We start from the raw sequence: 17403 nt of genomic DNA, 5'->3' as shown, positions 1-17403 counted from the left end.
ATAGACTGCCCACCCAACTCACGCCCTGACCCTACTAACTAAATACAAAACACAGGAAATAAAGGTCAGAACGTGACAACAACATTCCACACACTGCATGAGGAAAATGATGGTCACACCAGATACAAATAGCTTTTCTGATCCACGCCCCTATTTTTTTTTAAAGGTATCCGTGACCAACAGATGCATATCTGTATTCCCAGTCCTGTGAAATTCTGTATTCCCAGTCCCATGAATTTATTTCAATTGAATGATTTCCATACATGAACTATAACTCAGTAAAATCTTTGAAATTGTTGCATGTTGCGTTTATATTTTTGTTCAGTGTATTAGAGGACATCAAAACTAAACTCAGCAAAAAAGAAACATCCTCTCACTATCAACTGCGTTTATTTTCAGCAAACTTAACATATGTAAATAATTGTATGAACATAGCAAGATTCAACAACTAAGACATAAACTGAACAAGTTCCACAGACATGTGACTAATGGAAATGGAATAATGTGTCCCTGAACAAAGGGGGGGTCAAAAATCAAAAGTAACAATCAGTATCTGGTGTGGCCACCAGCTGCATTAAGTACCGCAGTGCATCTTCTCCTCATGGACTGCATCAGATGTGCCAGTTCTTGCTGTGAGATGTTACCCCACTCTTCCACCAAGGCACTTGCAAGTTCCCGGATATTTTTGGGGGGAATAGCCCTAGCCTTTACCCTCCGATCCAACAGGTCCCAGATGTGCTCAATGGGATTGAGATCCGGGCTCGTCGCTGGCCATGCAGGAACACTGGCATTCCTGTCTTGCAGGAAATCACGCACAGAACGAGCAATATGGCTGGTGGCATTGTCATGCTGGAGGGTCATGTCAGGATGAGCCTGCAGGAAGGGTACCCACATGAGGGAGGAGGATGTGTTAGTTGTAACGCACAGAGTTGAGATTGCCTGCAATGAAAACAAGGACCTGCCTTACATACAACAGGCCTACAAGTCCTCAGTCCAGCCTATTTCAGCCTGTTGCGGACAGTCTGTTGCAGACAGTCTGAGCACTGATGGACGGATTGTGCATTCCTGGTGTAACTCGGGCAGTTGTTGTTGCCATCCTGTACCTGTTAGCTGTTAGTGTCTTAATGACCGTTCCACAGGTGCATGTTCATTAATTGTTTATGGTTCATTGAACAAGCATGGGAAACAGTGTTAAAACCCTTTACAATGAAGATCTGTGAAGTTCATTTTTCCAAATTATCTTTGAAAGACAGGGTCCTGAAAAAGGGACGTTTCTTTTTTTTGCCGAGTTTACATACGTTTGTATTGATGTCAGAGTGATTACAGGGACAACAGAGTGCTGAGTACCAGGCAGTTAGCAAGTTTGGAAGGCTAGTAATGTGCAGCATTAGAGTGCCGTTTTGGAGAAGCCTAGTTACAGTGACTAAATGGTCACTTGGAATTTGACTGCGGTCATGACTTGTAACCGACGGGGTTACGGTCACCATAACAGCCCTATAAACATGCCACACCAAAGTCATGCAGAAACCCTGGAACTGTAAATCACACATTCCTCTGTCATTTCTCCTTGATAGCAGACTTTGCCAAAATGTCAATGAGGGAAGAGCAGGACATCCTAACAAGGTATAGCGACTACAAGACCCTGGTGTCAGACCTCGTGCACTTCTGTCTCTCCTCCCTTTGATGTTACAGCCTTGAAGTTGCTGTACCTCATTGGGGTCCACTGCTATTCCTTAATCAGAGCATGTCTTACTTATTATTGCTCAGCAGTGACTGATCGACTGACTGACTTGCTCTTCAAAGGTCTGAGGAGGTACATATAGGACCAGTCCTTCAATATTTTCAGCACAAACACATATTCACATGGACAAAAGGTGGAGACGTGACCTGTTGAATGTGTTAGACAGAAGAAATAGTGTATAACTGCTGTGACAGAAGGCTACGTTCCTTAGAACCACCATGACAATATTGCGATACCAGGCATCAGGGGCACAACTTTCACTGGGGACGGGAGCTTCATGTCACCCCCACATTCTGAAATTGCATTTTTCTCCCCCCAGTTATATCATTGCAATGTGATGCAAAAAGCAGCAACAATGTGCTTTAAGACCTTCATCGGGTAGCCTATTTTGCAGTGTTCAGCTGGCTGGATTTAGGACCTTGTGGTCACCATAGGGCAGGCTGACAGGCTGTGTGAAGGAAAAGCTTCGGGAAGGCTGGCTGGACCAGCACCGAAAAGTTGAGCATAGTTCAGTGTGTATGCGTTGCACTCTTCACCAAGTTTTAAAAAGCAAGCAGAGCAGAAACTTTAGGTCACTAAACTTTAGTTCTTTAGTTCACTGATGTAGCTGGCAAGGTAACTGCTGTTTAACTTAACAGAAAAAAATGAAACTAGTGTTTATTCGCAGTGCTGAGCTAGTATTAAATGTTAGATATTGTTTCATCTCCTCTCGACTGAGGTAAATGAATAAGCTATGCTGGCTAGTAGCTACCACAGCCAGGTCAGCTCTAGCCTCTAGTTATCTGTCAGATAGCAATTTGAGGTGGCTATTATTACTAACAGCTGTTGTTTGTATGGAAATGTTTTGTAGACTTTGTTTTGTCCCATATCAGAAGTAAATGAACTTGACTCGCTTTCGCCAGTTGATGTACCATTAAGAGAGCTCGCCAAAAGTCGGCTAACGTTAGCTATTATTTTGCCTCAATCACACTAGACCTGAATCAACTGATGAAACCATTGGCCAAATGATTGAAGGTTGATATTCAGAATTATTTTTAGTGCAATGTGAGTTTTATTAGTCTGTATGGCAATGTAACGTTATTGATCTGTCAGTTTCCCCAGCTAATTCCCTACTTTTTACACGGACAGTAATAAGCAGCTCTAATGTTACAGTCTTCACTGTCATGGTGCACAGTAGAGGTCTGCGCTGGACCGATTTATTCATCCCGCTCCCGCCCGCACCCGCCTACACCCGCTGGCTCTCTGCCACGTTTCCTCCAGATGTGACGCTTTGCATTCAGGCCAAAGAGTTCAATCTTGGTTTCATCAGACCAGAGAATCTGGTTTCTTATGGTCTGAGAGTCTGGAGATACATGACACAAACTCCGAGCGAGCTGTCATGTGCCATTTACTGAGGAGTGGCTTCCGTCTGGCCACTCTACCATAAAGGCCTGATTGGTGGAGTGCTGCAGAGATGGTTGTCCTTCTGGAAGGTTCTCCCATCTCCACAGAGGAACTCTAGAGCTCTGTCAGAGTGACCATCGGCTTCTTGGTCACCTCCCTGACCAAGGTCCTTCTCCCCCGATTGCTCAGTTTGGCCGGGCAGCCAGCTCTAGGAAGAGTCTTGGTAGTTCCAAGGCCACTGTGTTCTTGGGGACCTTCAATGCTGCATAAATGTTTCAGTACCCTTCCCCAGATCTGTCCCTCGACACAATCCTGTTTCTGAGCTCTTTGGACAATTCCTTTGACCTCATGGCTAGGTTTTTGCTCTGACATGCACTGTCAACTGTGGGACCTTATATAGACAGGTGTGCCTTTCGAAAACATGTCCAATCAATTGAATTTACCACAGGTGGACTCCAATCAAGTTGTAGAAACATCAAGGATGATCAATGGAAACAGGATGAACCTGAGCTCAATTTCGTGTCTCATAGCAAAGGGTCGGAATACTTATGTAAACAAGGTATTTCTGTTATTTATTTCGGAAAAACCTGTTTTGCCTTGGCAGAATGGGGTATTGTGTGTAGATTGATAAGTCCGTAACAGAATGTGTAAAAAAGGAGGGCCTCCCGGGTGGCGCAGTGGTTAAGGGCGCTGTACTGCAGCGCCAGCTGTGCCATCAGAGTCCCTGGGTTTGTGCCCAGGCTCTGTCGTAACCGGCTGCGACCGGGAGGTCCGTGGGGCGACGCACAATTGGCCTAGCGTCGCCGGGGTTAGGGAGGGCTTGGTCGGTAGGGGTGGATGCGCACTGTGTTAAGAAGCAGTGCGGCTTGGTTGGGTTGTGTATCGGAGGACGCATGACTTTCAACCTTCGTCTCTCCCGAGCCGTACGGGAGTTGTAGCGATGAGACAAGATAATAGCTACTACAACAATTGGATACTATGAAATTGGGGAGAAAAAGGGGTACAATTCAACAAAAAGAAAAAAAGAATGTGTAAAAAGGGAAGGGGTCTGAATACTTTCCAAATGTACTGTATATTTGTATTTTTTCAAGGGTTGTTAGGCAATTGGTTCAAGGTATAACACAATATTTATTATTGAATTTCCTTTGATCTAGTTCAGTCTTATCAATCACTTCAATATCATTTAATAATGATATCTTACCTAGCTTGATGACTATGTGTATTTTTGCTTACGTTCCGTTCTAAATGCAGACGCCATATTGGATTGTGTAAGAATGCAGGAAATTAGCTTTAGATGCCCAAACAAATTCTGGGGAGGACACCAAAGACCCCCCGCCAGGTTATGCCCCCCTCAACCCCTGCCAGGCCTCATAGATACATTAGTGATCCTGAAGTGGCGTTGTTCCTTTTCAAGTTATATATTCTATAATGAAATTCATTCATATCAGCACTTGCCAACATCCTTCTACCTCACTCTTTCCTTATTACCAATACAAGTGCTTATTCAGAAGTGGAAATTGTATGAACTTCATAAGAATTGAGTGCCTTGACCATGGCCTGGACCTTTCATATTCTGCCATAATGGGATTTGCAAGAAGTGTTTCTCTGGGGATAATACGGGTTTGTGTGATTGCCTACAGTACACTGTAGCTTTGAAAAGCCCGTTTTCATTTTGGAGGTTGGCGCTTCTGAGTGGTCTGGTCTCAGGGAATAAAAAGCTTTTATTCTGTCTGCTCAATCTGGGGGATTTTCATTCAATGATGTGGCTTATTGTTAAAGGCCTTAAGGGTCTAGAAATATCCCAAATGGCTGATTCAAAAAATCTACAGCAAGAACATGTTACCCTAGATTCCTAAAACCGCCTCAGAATTCCCAAATTCTTAATACATATAGGGGAGATGTATGTAGTTGTTCAAGCTCAAATGACAATTGATAACACAACTTGGTGAAACACACCACCGACTGTCAAATTACTGCAGTTGAGCACATTTCACAACTACTTCAGAATCCTACCTTTGCCTGCAGTATCAGTGTCCGGGTGCTGTTGTGAAGTGTGTGTCTCAGGGTTTTGCTGTGCTCTGCCAGTAATATGGTAACAGAAATACAATTAAAAGCACCAGGGCTCTGAGGAAATAGGGGGAGGCAGATACCCTCTAAAAAAAAGTCACTACAGAGCCCTGCTGGCTACCAGGGCCCTGACTGGATGCTTCTAATAATCTGACAGGAACGAGCAGGACCTGCGGTTCCCGTCTCTCTGCTAATCAATGTACACACACACACACACTGTCTAAAGACACACAGGCATGCACACGCGCACACACACACCCAGATACTGCAAACATGTGCATCTCACACACACGCACGCACACACACACACACACACACACACACACACACACACACACACACACACACACACACACACACACACACACACACACACACACACACACACACACACACACACACACACACACACACACACACACACACACACACACACCTGACCCTGTCCATGGACATCATTACCGACTTCAAATGCCTTTCAAAAAAGACTCAAGGGATGAGGGATCAAAATGACAAGTGATGAACAGAGATTCCTAATATGAGATGTGGATTGTCAGCTCTAGCTTTGTATGAGTGAAATAGGATGATTGATAGATCTTTTATACTCCACTCATGAGGGAATGTCCTTTAGCCTGTTACCAACACACACGCACACAATCATATTTCCCAGTGGGACTGTGACTGTATTTATGCTGAAATAACAGTGTGGCGAAGTGTCAGAGTCAAATTAGCCAGTTAATTGGGGGCGACCCCTCCTGCTCTGGGAAGTGATTAAGCAAAAGACAATATTAAAAGATTTCGGGGGACGTTTAATTTCTGGAGCCTAATCATGAGCACGGTTCTTGGGAGATGTTGGTATTGATTCCTGTGATCTTTAATCTGATAGTGAGGCACAACATTGTGTAAATAATGGGGTCATGTATGGTCACCTCTTGGAGATGACTCAGAGTCACATCTGAACTGGTGAGATCTATCTATAATTGGACATATGACGTTTCACTTCAGAATGACACCTTCGGTTCTTCATCAGTGAATTGTGCTGTGTCTCTTCCAAATGTAAATCCATTTAAAATGTGCCTGTAAGCCTGTGTGCTTTACAGATCTTGTCAATAGCATAAAGATGGACTGTTTTCTACTATTTTGAGAAAAGTCCTAAATTAGGTTCATAAGGATTTTGTGAATAAATAAACATCTCAGCCTACACAACATGCATTTTTTTGTGGAGGAGTGAGTACAGGTTAGATGTATTTTAGAAGCCCATAACAGTGTATGGCTTGGCATATCATACATAACATCTCGGGGAGCTTACTGTACATCCATTCTACAGAGATAATACCTAGAACTCAAACACTTCACAGAGCCTTCACATGAACTAAAAAGCTGGAAGGAGGACGTGAAAAGGACAGCATGTCAATGGAAGAGGAACACCTTTTGAAAAGCCACTACGAATGTAGTGACTGGATCTTCACAACTGTTCATCCTCACTTAGAGAATGGCACAGGGATTGAAACAATTCACACACAAAGAGAAGATTCTTGCACATTTCATCAAAGAATTGAGAGAGGGCGATGCGTTGGTTGCCATAGCAATTGTCGACAGTGTCACATGGTTGCCTAGGAACTAGTCCTGCATGTGGTGCTGGACCAATTTTTTATTTTATTTTGGCATGCCTCCAAGTACAGCTGGAATGGAATGCAGGTGTTGCGGAATGGTTCAATCTTACCACGTCTTCTGACTGACGGAATCAAGGCCTATCTATTTCTATGGAACATGCTGTCTGTTTGGTCAGAGTAAGCCTATGTCACATCCTCCTGGGTCACATGGAGGGCAGTGGAAGCACAAAGACAACATTAAGCTTGGAAATGAATTCAACTGAGACTGAGAAATGGTCTTTGGCTAAGGTTGCTGGTGCATAGAGTATAGAAATACATTTTTTTTACATTTTACATTTTTACATTTAAGTCATTTAGCAGACGCTCTTATCCAGAGCGACTTACAAATTGGTGCATTCACCTTATGACATCCAGTGGAACAACCACTTTACAATAGTGCATCTAAATATTTTAAGGGGGGGTGAGAAGGATTACTTTATCCTATCCTAGGTATTCCTTAAAGAGGTGGGGTTTCAGGTGTCTCCGGAAGGTGGTGATTGACTCCGCTGTCCTGGCGTCGTGAGGGAGTTTGTTCCACCATTGGGGAGCCAGAGCAGCGAACAGTTTTGACTGAGCTGAGCGGGAACTGTACTTCCTCAGTGGTAGGGAGGCGAGCAGGCCAGAGGTGGATGAACGCAGTGCCCTTATTTGGGTGTAGGGCCTGATCAGAGCCTGGAGGTACTGAGGTGCCGTTCCCCTCACAGCTCCGTAGGCAAGCACCATGGTCTTGTAGCGGATGCGAGCTTCAACTGGAAGCCAGTGGAGAGAGCGGAGGAGCGGGGTGACGTGAGAGAACTTGGGAAGGTTGAACACTAGACGGGCTGCGGCGTTCTGGATGAGTTGTAGGGGTTTAATGGCACAGGCAGGGAGCCCAGCCAACAGCGAGTTGCAGTAATCCAGACGGGAGATGACAAGTGCCTGGATTAGGACCTGCGCCGCTTCCTGTGTGAGGCAGGGTCGTACTCTGCGGATGTTGTAGAGCATGAACCTACAGGAACGGGCCACCGCCTTGATGTTAGTTGAGAACGACAGTTTGTTGTCCAGGATCACGCCAAGGTTCTTAGCGCTCTGGGAGGAGGACACAATGGAGTTGTCAACCGTGATGGCGAGATCATGGAACGGGCAGTCCTTCCCCGGGAGGAAGAGCAGCTCCGTCTTGCCGAAGTTCAGCTTGAGGTGGTGATCCGTCAAGTCAAACAACAAGTCATTTTAAACAAGTCATGTATAGGTTAAATAAAAGGGTTAATGTCTTGAGATATTTAGGTTAACATATTAGGGCAGTGTTCAATGTCCTCATTTCTCCAACCATTAGGAAGGAGAGAGGATCGAACGTTCATATGCTCTGACCCTGACTGAACGTCAAGCAAATCCTCCCTGTGTATATCTCAGACCCTACTGAAGTTGTCAATCACAAATCTTCCATGTTATACTGCATTATCATAAAACTGAAATATCACATTTGCATAAGTATTCAGACCTTTTACTTAGTACATTGTTGAAGCATCTTTGGCAGCGATTACAACATCGAGTCTTCTTGGGTATGACACTACAAGCTGGGCACACCTGTATTTGGAGAGTTTCTCCCATTCTTCTCTGCAGATCCTCTCAAGCTCTGTCAGGTTGGATGGAGAGCATCACCGCACAGCTATTTTCAGGTCTTTTCAGAGATGTTTGATCGGGTTCAAGTCCGGGCTCTGGCTGGGGCACTCAAGGACATTCAGAGACTTGTCCCGAAGCCACCCCTGCATTGTCTTGGCTGTGTGCTTATGGTTGTTGTCCTGTTGGAAGCTGAACCTTCACCCCAGTTTGAGGTCCTGAGCGCTCTTGACCAGGTATTCATCGAGGATCTCTCTGTACTTTGCTCCGTTCATCATTCCCTCAATCCTGACTAGTCTCTCAGTCCCTGCCACTGAAAAACATCCCCACAACATGATGCTGCCACCACCATGCTTCACCGTAGGGATGGTGCTAGGTTTCCTCCAGATGTGACGCTTGGCATTGAGGCCAAAGAGTTCAGTCTCGGTTTCATCAGACCAGAGAATCTGGTTTCTTATGGTCTGAGAGTCTGGAACTCGGAGCGAGCTATAATGTGCCATTTACAGAGGAGTGGCTTCCGTCTGGCCACTCTACCATAAAGGCCTGATTGGTGGAGTGCAGCAGAGATGGTTGTTCTACTGTAAGGTCCTCCCATCTCCACAGAGTAACTCCAGAGCTCTGTCAGAGTGACCATCAGCTTCTTGGTCACCTCCCTGACCAAGGCCCTTCTCCCCCTGATTGCTCAGTTTGGCCGGATGGCCAGATCTAGCACGAGTCTTGGTGGTTCCAAACTTCTTCTATTTAAGAATAATGGAGGCCACTGTGTTCTTGGGGATGTTCAATACTGCAGAAATATTTTGGTACACTTCCCCAGATCTGTTCCACAACACAATCCTATCTCAACGCTCTACAGACAATTCCTTTGAGCTCCTTCTGACTTTTGCTCTGACATGCACTGGCAACTGTGGGATCTTAAATACACAGGTGTATGCCTTTCCAAATTCACCACAGGTGGACTCCAATCAAGTTGTAGAAACATCTCAAGGATGATCAATGGAAACAGGATGCACCTGTGCTCAATTTCGAGTCTCATGGCAAAAGATCTGAATATTTATGTAAATATGTTTTTTGTTTGTTTTTGTTTTCTAATAACTTTGCCAAAATTTGGTAGTATAATGGCTGAAGAGGTCAGTGACTTTCAACATGGCACCATCATAGTATGCCACCTTTCCAAAGTCAGTTTGTCAAATTTCTACTCTGCTCGAGCAGCCCCGGTCAACAGTAAGTGCTGTTACTGTGAAGTGTAAACATCTAGGACCAACAACGACTCAGCTGCGAAGTGGTAGGCCACACAATATCACAGAACAGGACCACTGAGTGCTGAAATTGTCTGTCCTTGGTTGCAACACTCACTACCGAGATCCAAAATGCCTCTGGACGCAACTTCAGTACAATAACTGTTCTTTGTGAGCTTCATGGCCGAGCAGCCGCACACAAGCCTAAGATCACCATGCGTAATGCCAAGCGTCAGCTGTAGTGGTGTAAAGCTTGCTGCCATTGGACTCTGGAGCAGTGGAAACGAGTTCTCTGGAGTGATGAATCACGCTTCACCATCTGACAGTCCGACGGCAAAATCTTGGTTTGGCAAATGCTAAGAGAATGCTACCTGCCCCAATGCATAATGCCAACTGTAAAGTTTGGTGGAGGAGGAATAATGGTCTGAGGCTGTTTTTCATGGTTCGGGTTAGGCCCCTTAGTTCTAGTGAAGGGAAATCTTTATGCTACAGCATACAATGACATTCTAGATTATTCTGTGCTTCCAACTTTGTGGCAACAGTTTGGGAAGGCCCTTTCCTGTTTCAGCATGACAGTTCCCCCGTGTAAAAAGCGAGGTCCATACAGAAATGGTTTGCTGAGATCAGTGTGGAAGAACTTGACTGGCCTGCACAGAGCCCCGACCTCAACCCCCATTAAACACCTTTGGGATGAATTGGAAAGCCGACTGCGAACCAGGCCTAATCGCCCAACATCAGTGCCCGACTAATGATCTTGTGGCTGAATGAAAGCAGTAATGCACCAAAATCTAATGGAAAGCCTTATGAATATAATGTATGCACGCATGGCACTTACGTTGCTTTGCATAAAATTGTCTGCTAAATTGAATATATTGTTATATTCTTCCGGTATGCTTATATTGTCTCATACAATACAATGCTGCCCACACCTGGTTGCTGAACGTCACTACATAACCAAATGTATTTTGGTAGACAGTGACATCTATTGGTCATAATAAGAAACCATCACATTGCATGCAAACGGTAAAAATAAACGGGATGACTTTTATCTCCAGGGAATTTTAAATCAATTTTAATATGTTGGCCTTTATTGTAGCTTCCAAAGCAGATTAGTTTATAAATTCATGACAAAGTGACCTGCACACGCAATAGCAATACAGACACGATTTTATTTTCTGTTCACGTATTTACTTATACAGCTAAATCAGTCTCCTTAGAGACCGTCAAAAATTGCCAAAGCCGACTATATTTCAAGTCGTCTCAGCGGGGTATTGGGTAAAGTTTTCAACTAGCAATAATCGCGCCTCGGATAGACCTCATCGGCTACGATACTGCCACTGCGCAAAGCTGACATAGAAGAGGACTCGAGTGGATTGACTATCGGTACAATTACGGTCCCTATGACGGTTTAAATCAATTAATATATCAACAATATATAAACAAGTAAATTATGAATCGGTGTTAAATATGATTAAGGAAAAAAGTATTACATGTGTTCGTTTTTAGAGTTGTATTATATAAAATAAACACAAACCTCGCAGTGCATTGTGGGATACATCGTCTCAAAACGTGGCTATCACTGATTAGTAGACTACAGGCTGGATAAAACGACCGAGTATTCCGATATAAATATATTCCTATTTAGAACATTTTGGGAAGAATTCAGAATCATGTCTTATCTATGTTTTACATTTCTTTCTACAACATTCTAAAATGGTGCACACTCTTTTGCTAAGTACGATGGCCATAAAGTAAGAATGCGGTTGTTGACTCCTTGTGGTTGAAAACATCTCACGGATGGTACTTTATAATAATATTCTTGAGGTGATGCTACTTCCATTTTGACAGCAATATTAGGCCGCTGATGTCAACAACATTATCTGACTACACCTCCAAACTATCCCCTAGTTACATTTTTTTAATGAGCCTATCAGTGCTCTCTAGTCTGATATACGAAGCACCTTGCCGTGTCAATTTTAGTTTGCAAGGCATTTCATTGTACGTGACATTAACTCTTAAAATGTGTAACATTCCAACCAGCAGATGGCAATGTAATCTAATGCAAAGTGACAAATCTTCAAGATTCTTTCTGACGACCTCCAAGTTTAAAGCCTCTTCAACAAGATTTGCTTTACAAAATGCACAACTACATTGTGTATCAAATTAGACACGGCAAATTAGACATAGTAGGCTATTCAAATTATAATGCTCATGATTTTCGTGGGTTCTCATGTTTTTTAGCACTTTGATGATCCAAACATGTTGCTCACCGTATGTCTGCTGCAGAGGGACAAGAGAGCCATGAGAAAACGAGTTTGGATCAGTCAGGGAAATAAAAGGGATGAAAACAAATGGTCTCCCTATTTAAAAGGAAGACGGAGAACAAGCTGTGAAGGAAAAACAGAGTATTGGTGCAGGTACAGCCAACTAGAGACAAACAGAGTATTGGTGCAGGTACAACCAACTAGAGAAAAACAGAGTATTGGTGCAGGTACAGCCAACTAGAGACAAACAGAGTATTGGTGCAGGTACAGCCAACTAGAGAAAAACAGAGTATTGGTGCAGGTACAGCCAACTAGAGAAAAACAGAGTATTGGTGCAGGTACAGCCAACTAGTGCAAAAACAGAGTATTGGTGCAGGTACAGCCAACTAGAGAAATACAGAGTATTGGTGCAGGTACAGCCAACTAGTGCAAAAACAGAGTATTGGTGCAGGTACAGCCAACTAGAGAAAAACAGAGTATTGGTGCAGGTACAGCCAACTAGTGCAAAAACAGAGTATTGGTGCAGGTACAGCCAACTAGAGAAATACAGAGTATTGGTGCAGGTACAGCCAACTAGAGAAATACAGAGTATTGGTGCAGGTACAGCCAACTAGAGAAATACAGAGTATTGGTGCAGGTACAGCCAACTAGAGAAATACAGAGTATTGGTGCAGGTACAGCCAACTAGAGAAATACAGAGTATTGGTGCAGGTACAGCCAACTAGAGAAATACAGAGTATTGGTGCAGGTACAGCCAACTAGAGAAATACAGAGTATTGGTGCAGGTACAGCCAACTAGAGAAATACAGAGTATTGGTGCAGGTACAGCCAACTAGAGAAATACAGAGTATTGGTGCAGGTACAGCCAACTAGAGAAATACAGAGTATTGGTGCAGGTACAGCCAACTAGAGAAATATAGAGTATTGGTGCAGGTACAGCCAACTAGAGAAATACAGAGTATTGGTGCAGGTACAGCCAACTAGAGAAAAACAGAGTATTGGTGCAGGTACAGCCAACTAGTGCAAAAACAGAGTATTGGTGCAGGTACAGCCAACTAGAGAAATACAGAGTATTGGTGCAGGTACAGCCAACTAGAGAAATACAGAGTATTGGTGCAGGTACAGCCAACTAGAGAAATACAGAGTATTGGTGTAGGTACAGCCAACTAGAGAAATACAGAGTATTGGTGCAGGTACAGCCAACTAGTGCAAAAACAGAGTATTGGTGCAGGTACAGCCAACTAGAGAAATACAGAGTATTGGTGCAGGTACAGCCAACTAGAGAAAAACAGAGTATTGGTGCAGGTACAGCCAACTAGAGAAAAACAGAGTATTGGTGCAGGTACAGCCAACTAGTGCAAAAACAGAGTATTGGTGCAGGTACAGCCAACTAGAGAAATACAGAGTATTGGTGCAGGTACAGCCAACTAGTGCAAAAACAATATTGCGATATTGTCAAAAGAATATGATGCATAATCTAAGATAATATCATGTATGTAACTATATATTTTATCCCCACCCTCCCATCACTACCTGCTATGTAAACAAACCATCAGTCTGTTGTGACAAATTAACAGTATCACCACTCCAGAAATGGAAAATCTGACTTATTTAGTGATTGTTTTATTTTATTTCCAAATTTTACAAGATTAAACAAAGAAAACCGTGTATTTTCCCTTCATTCATTTTTTTGCAATAGAGGAACACTGCAAAAATTATTTTGTGCATAGAAAGCATTGCTCATCAACAGGATTGGGTAGGTTACTTTCTAAATGTAATCCGTTACACTTACTAGTTACCTGCCCAAAATTGTAATCAGTAATGTAACTTTTGGATTACCCAAACTCTAATGTAATCTCATTACATTCCGTTACTTTTAGATTACTTTCACCTTAAGAGGCACTAGAAGACGACAAAAATGTATGTTACCAATTGAAAGACATCTATTGCAGGATAAATTATTGTTAAAGTTTACATAGCTGGCCATATATAGATGTTACATTTTACTTTATGGTTTGGTTATGTAGTCTTCTAACCCATCACTTTCTACTACATGTCATAATACAATTCAATTATATTTTTACATTAAAAACAAAATCTATCAGAATTCCAGTCATTCCAATAAATGTTATACCCCTTGATCTTCAAGAATAGGATTTATGGAAATATGGAAGTATAGATTAGCCAAATTAGGACTGATTTTGTTAATTGATTCGAGTTGAAAAATCAATTCTGCACCCATGGAAGGGCATGCTTTCAGCACTACAGAAAAGTGCTCTTTACATGTGAAAAAATGAATGCCATATGAATGCCATATGAATGCCATATGAATGCCATATGCTGCATTTGCTACAGGCCTATTGTTTTCCTTTTTTGTTGGTGCCACTTTGATATCTTGATAATATGCAGCTGTTTAAAGGGCAAATCCACCGATGAAACAATAACAAAACGGACACCCCGCCTCTGCTTTTGGTTAAAAGCTGAGGGATGGGCCTGGAGAAATGTAAACACTCTCAGATTAATAGAGCTATAGATGCAAGGACTGACCATCCATGATATCAACATTATTATTTTAACCATGTTCTGAGTCTATACAGTGTTTTATTACATTTACAATGTTTACAAACATTGGTGAAAAACAAGCTGATATTTTGGGTTCTCATGGAGTGTGACAGCTAAACTAATCTCATGAGGCATTTATAGGTTATATTCTCAAGAATGAATGGGTGTATATACACTGCTCAAAAAAATAAAGGGAACATTTTAAACAACACAATGTAACTCCAAGTCAATCACACTTCTGTGAAATCAAACTGTCCACTTAGGAAGCAACACTGATTGACAATACATTTCACATGCTGTTGTGCAAATGGAATAGACAACAGGTTGAAATTATAGGCAATTAGCAAGACACCCCCAATAAAGGAGTGGTTCTGCAGGTGGTGACCACAGACCACTTCTCAGTTCCTATGCTTCCTGGCTGATGTTTTGGTCACTTTTGAATGCTGGCGGTGCTTTCACTCTAGTGGTAGCATGAGACGGAGTAAACAACCCACACAAGTGGCTCATGTAGTGCAGCTCAACCAGGATGGCACATCAATGCGAGCTGTGGCAAGAAGGTTTGCTGTGTCTGTCAGCATAGTGTCCAGAGCATGGAGGCGCTACCAATAGACAGGCCAGTACATCAGGAGACGTGGAGGAGGCCGTAGGAGGGCAAAAACCCAGCAGCAGGACTGCTACCTCCGCCTTTGTGCAAGGAGGAGCAGGAGGAGCACTGCCAAAGCCCTGCAAAATGATATCCAGCAGGCCACAAATGTGCATGTGTCTGCTCAAATGGTCAGAAATAGACTCCATGAGGGTGGTATGAGGGCCCGACGTCCACAGGTGGGGGTTGTGCTTACAGCCCAACACCGTGCAGGACGTTTGGCATTTGCCAGAGAACACCAAGATTGGCAAATTCGCCACTGGCGCCCTGTGCTCTTCACAGATGAAAGCAGGTTCAAACTGAGCACGTGACAGATGTAACAGAGTCTGGAGACGCCGTGGAGAACGTTCTGCTGCCTGCAACATCCTCCAGCATGACCGGTTTGGCGGTGGGTCAGTCATGGTGTGGGGTGGCATTTCTTTGGGGGGCCGCACAGCCCACCATGTGCTCGCACAGCCCTCCATAGCCTGACTGCCATTAGGTACCGAGATAAGATCATTAGGTACCGAGATAAGAGATAAGATCCTCAGATCCCTTGTGAGACCATATGCTGGTGCGGTTGGCCCTGGGTTATAATAATGCAAGACAATGCTAGACCTCATGTGGCTGGAGTATGTCAGCAGTTCCTGCAAGAGGAAGGCATTGATGCTATGGACTGGCCCGCCCGTTCCCCAGACCTGAATCCAATTGAGCACATCTGGGACATCATGTCTCGCTCCATCCACCAACGCCACGTTGCACCGCAGACTGTACAGGAGTTGGCGGATGCTTTAGTCCAGGTCTGAGAGGAGATCCCTCAGGAGAGCATCCGCCACCTCACCAGGAGCATGCCCAGGCGTTGTAGGGGGGTCATACAGGCACGTGGAAGCCACACACACTACTGAGCCTCATTTTGACTTGTTTTCAGGACATTACATCAAAGTTGGATCAGCCAGTAGTGTGGTTTTCCACTTTAATTTTGAGTGTCACTCCAAATCCAGACCTCCATGGGTTGATAAATTTGATTTCCATTGATAATTTTTGTGTGATTTTGTTGTCAGCACATTCAACTATGTAAAGAAAAAAGTAGTTAATAGGAACATTTCATTCATTCAGATCTAGGATGTGTTATTTTGAGCAGTGTATATATACAGTGCCTTGCGAAAGTATTCGGCACACTTGAACTTTGTGACCTTTTTCCACATTTCAGGCTTCAAACATTAAGATATAAAACTGTATTTTTTTGTGAAGAATCAACAACAAGTGGGACACAATCATGAAGTGGAACGACATTTATTGGATACTTCAAACTTTTTTAACAAATCAAAAACTGACAAATTGGGCGTGCAAAATTATGTCTCTATCAGTTTTGCACATCGAGAGACTGAATTTTTTTCCCATTCCTCCGTGCAAAACAGCTCGAGCTCAGTGAGGTTGGATGGAGAGCATTTGTGAACAGCAGTTTTCAGTTCTTTCCACAGATTATTGATTAGATTCAGGTCTGGACTTTGACTTGGCCATTCTAACACCTGGATATGTTTATTTTTTAACCATTCCATTGTAGATTTTGCTTTATGTTTTGGATCATTGTCTTGTTGGAAGACAAATCTCCATCCCAGTCTCAGGTCTTTTGCAGACTCCATCAGGTCCAGAATGGTCCTGTATTTGGCTCCATCCATCTTCCCATCAATTTTAACCATCTTCCCTGTCCCTGTTGAAGAAAAGCAGGCCCAAACCATGATGCTGCCACCACCATGTTTGACAGCGGGGATGGTGGGTTCAGGGTGATGAGCTGTGTTGCTTTTACGCCAAACATAACGTTTTGCATTGTCGCCAAAAAGTTCAATTTTGGTTTCATCTGACCAGAGCACCTTCTTCCACATGTTTGGTGTGTCTCCCAGGTGGCTTGTGGAAAACTTTAAACGACACTTTTTATGGATATCTTTAAGAAATGGCTTCCTTCTTGCCACTCTTCCATAAAGGCCAGATTTGTGCAATATACGACTGATTGTTGTCCTATGGACAGAGTCTCTCACATCAGCTGTAGATCTCTGCAGTTCATCCAGAGTGATCATGGGCCTCTTGGCTGCATCTCTGATCAGTCTTCTCCTTGTATGAGCTGAAAGTTTAGAGGGACGGCCAGGTCTTGGTAGATTTGCAGTGGTCTGATACTCCTTCCATTTCAATATTATCGTTTGCACAGTGCTCCTTGGGATGTTTAAAGCTTGGGAAATATTTTTGTATCCAAATCCGGCTTTAAACTTCTTCACAACAGTATCTC

The 17403-nt window shown here is 43.4% G+C and overlaps 1 non-coding gene across 1 annotated transcript; it reads right to left on the bottom strand.

The window, feature by feature from the left end:
- Positions 1-10882: 10882 nt before the first annotated feature.
- Positions 10883-11023, bottom strand: LOC124048710. The gene has a single exon (XR_006841276.1). It is a non-coding gene; the product is annotated as a U4 spliceosomal RNA (small nuclear RNA).
- Between the last annotated feature and the right edge of the window lie 6380 nt (positions 11024-17403).

Source organism: Oncorhynchus gorbuscha, linkage group LG01 (genome assembly GCF_021184085.1).
Source record: "Oncorhynchus gorbuscha isolate QuinsamMale2020 ecotype Even-year linkage group LG01, OgorEven_v1.0, whole genome shotgun sequence".
Classification (NCBI taxonomy): domain Eukaryota; kingdom Metazoa; phylum Chordata; class Actinopteri; order Salmoniformes; family Salmonidae; genus Oncorhynchus; species Oncorhynchus gorbuscha.
The sequence above is the reverse complement of the archived record's forward strand: the minus strand, read 5'-3'. Positions and strand labels throughout refer to the sequence as shown.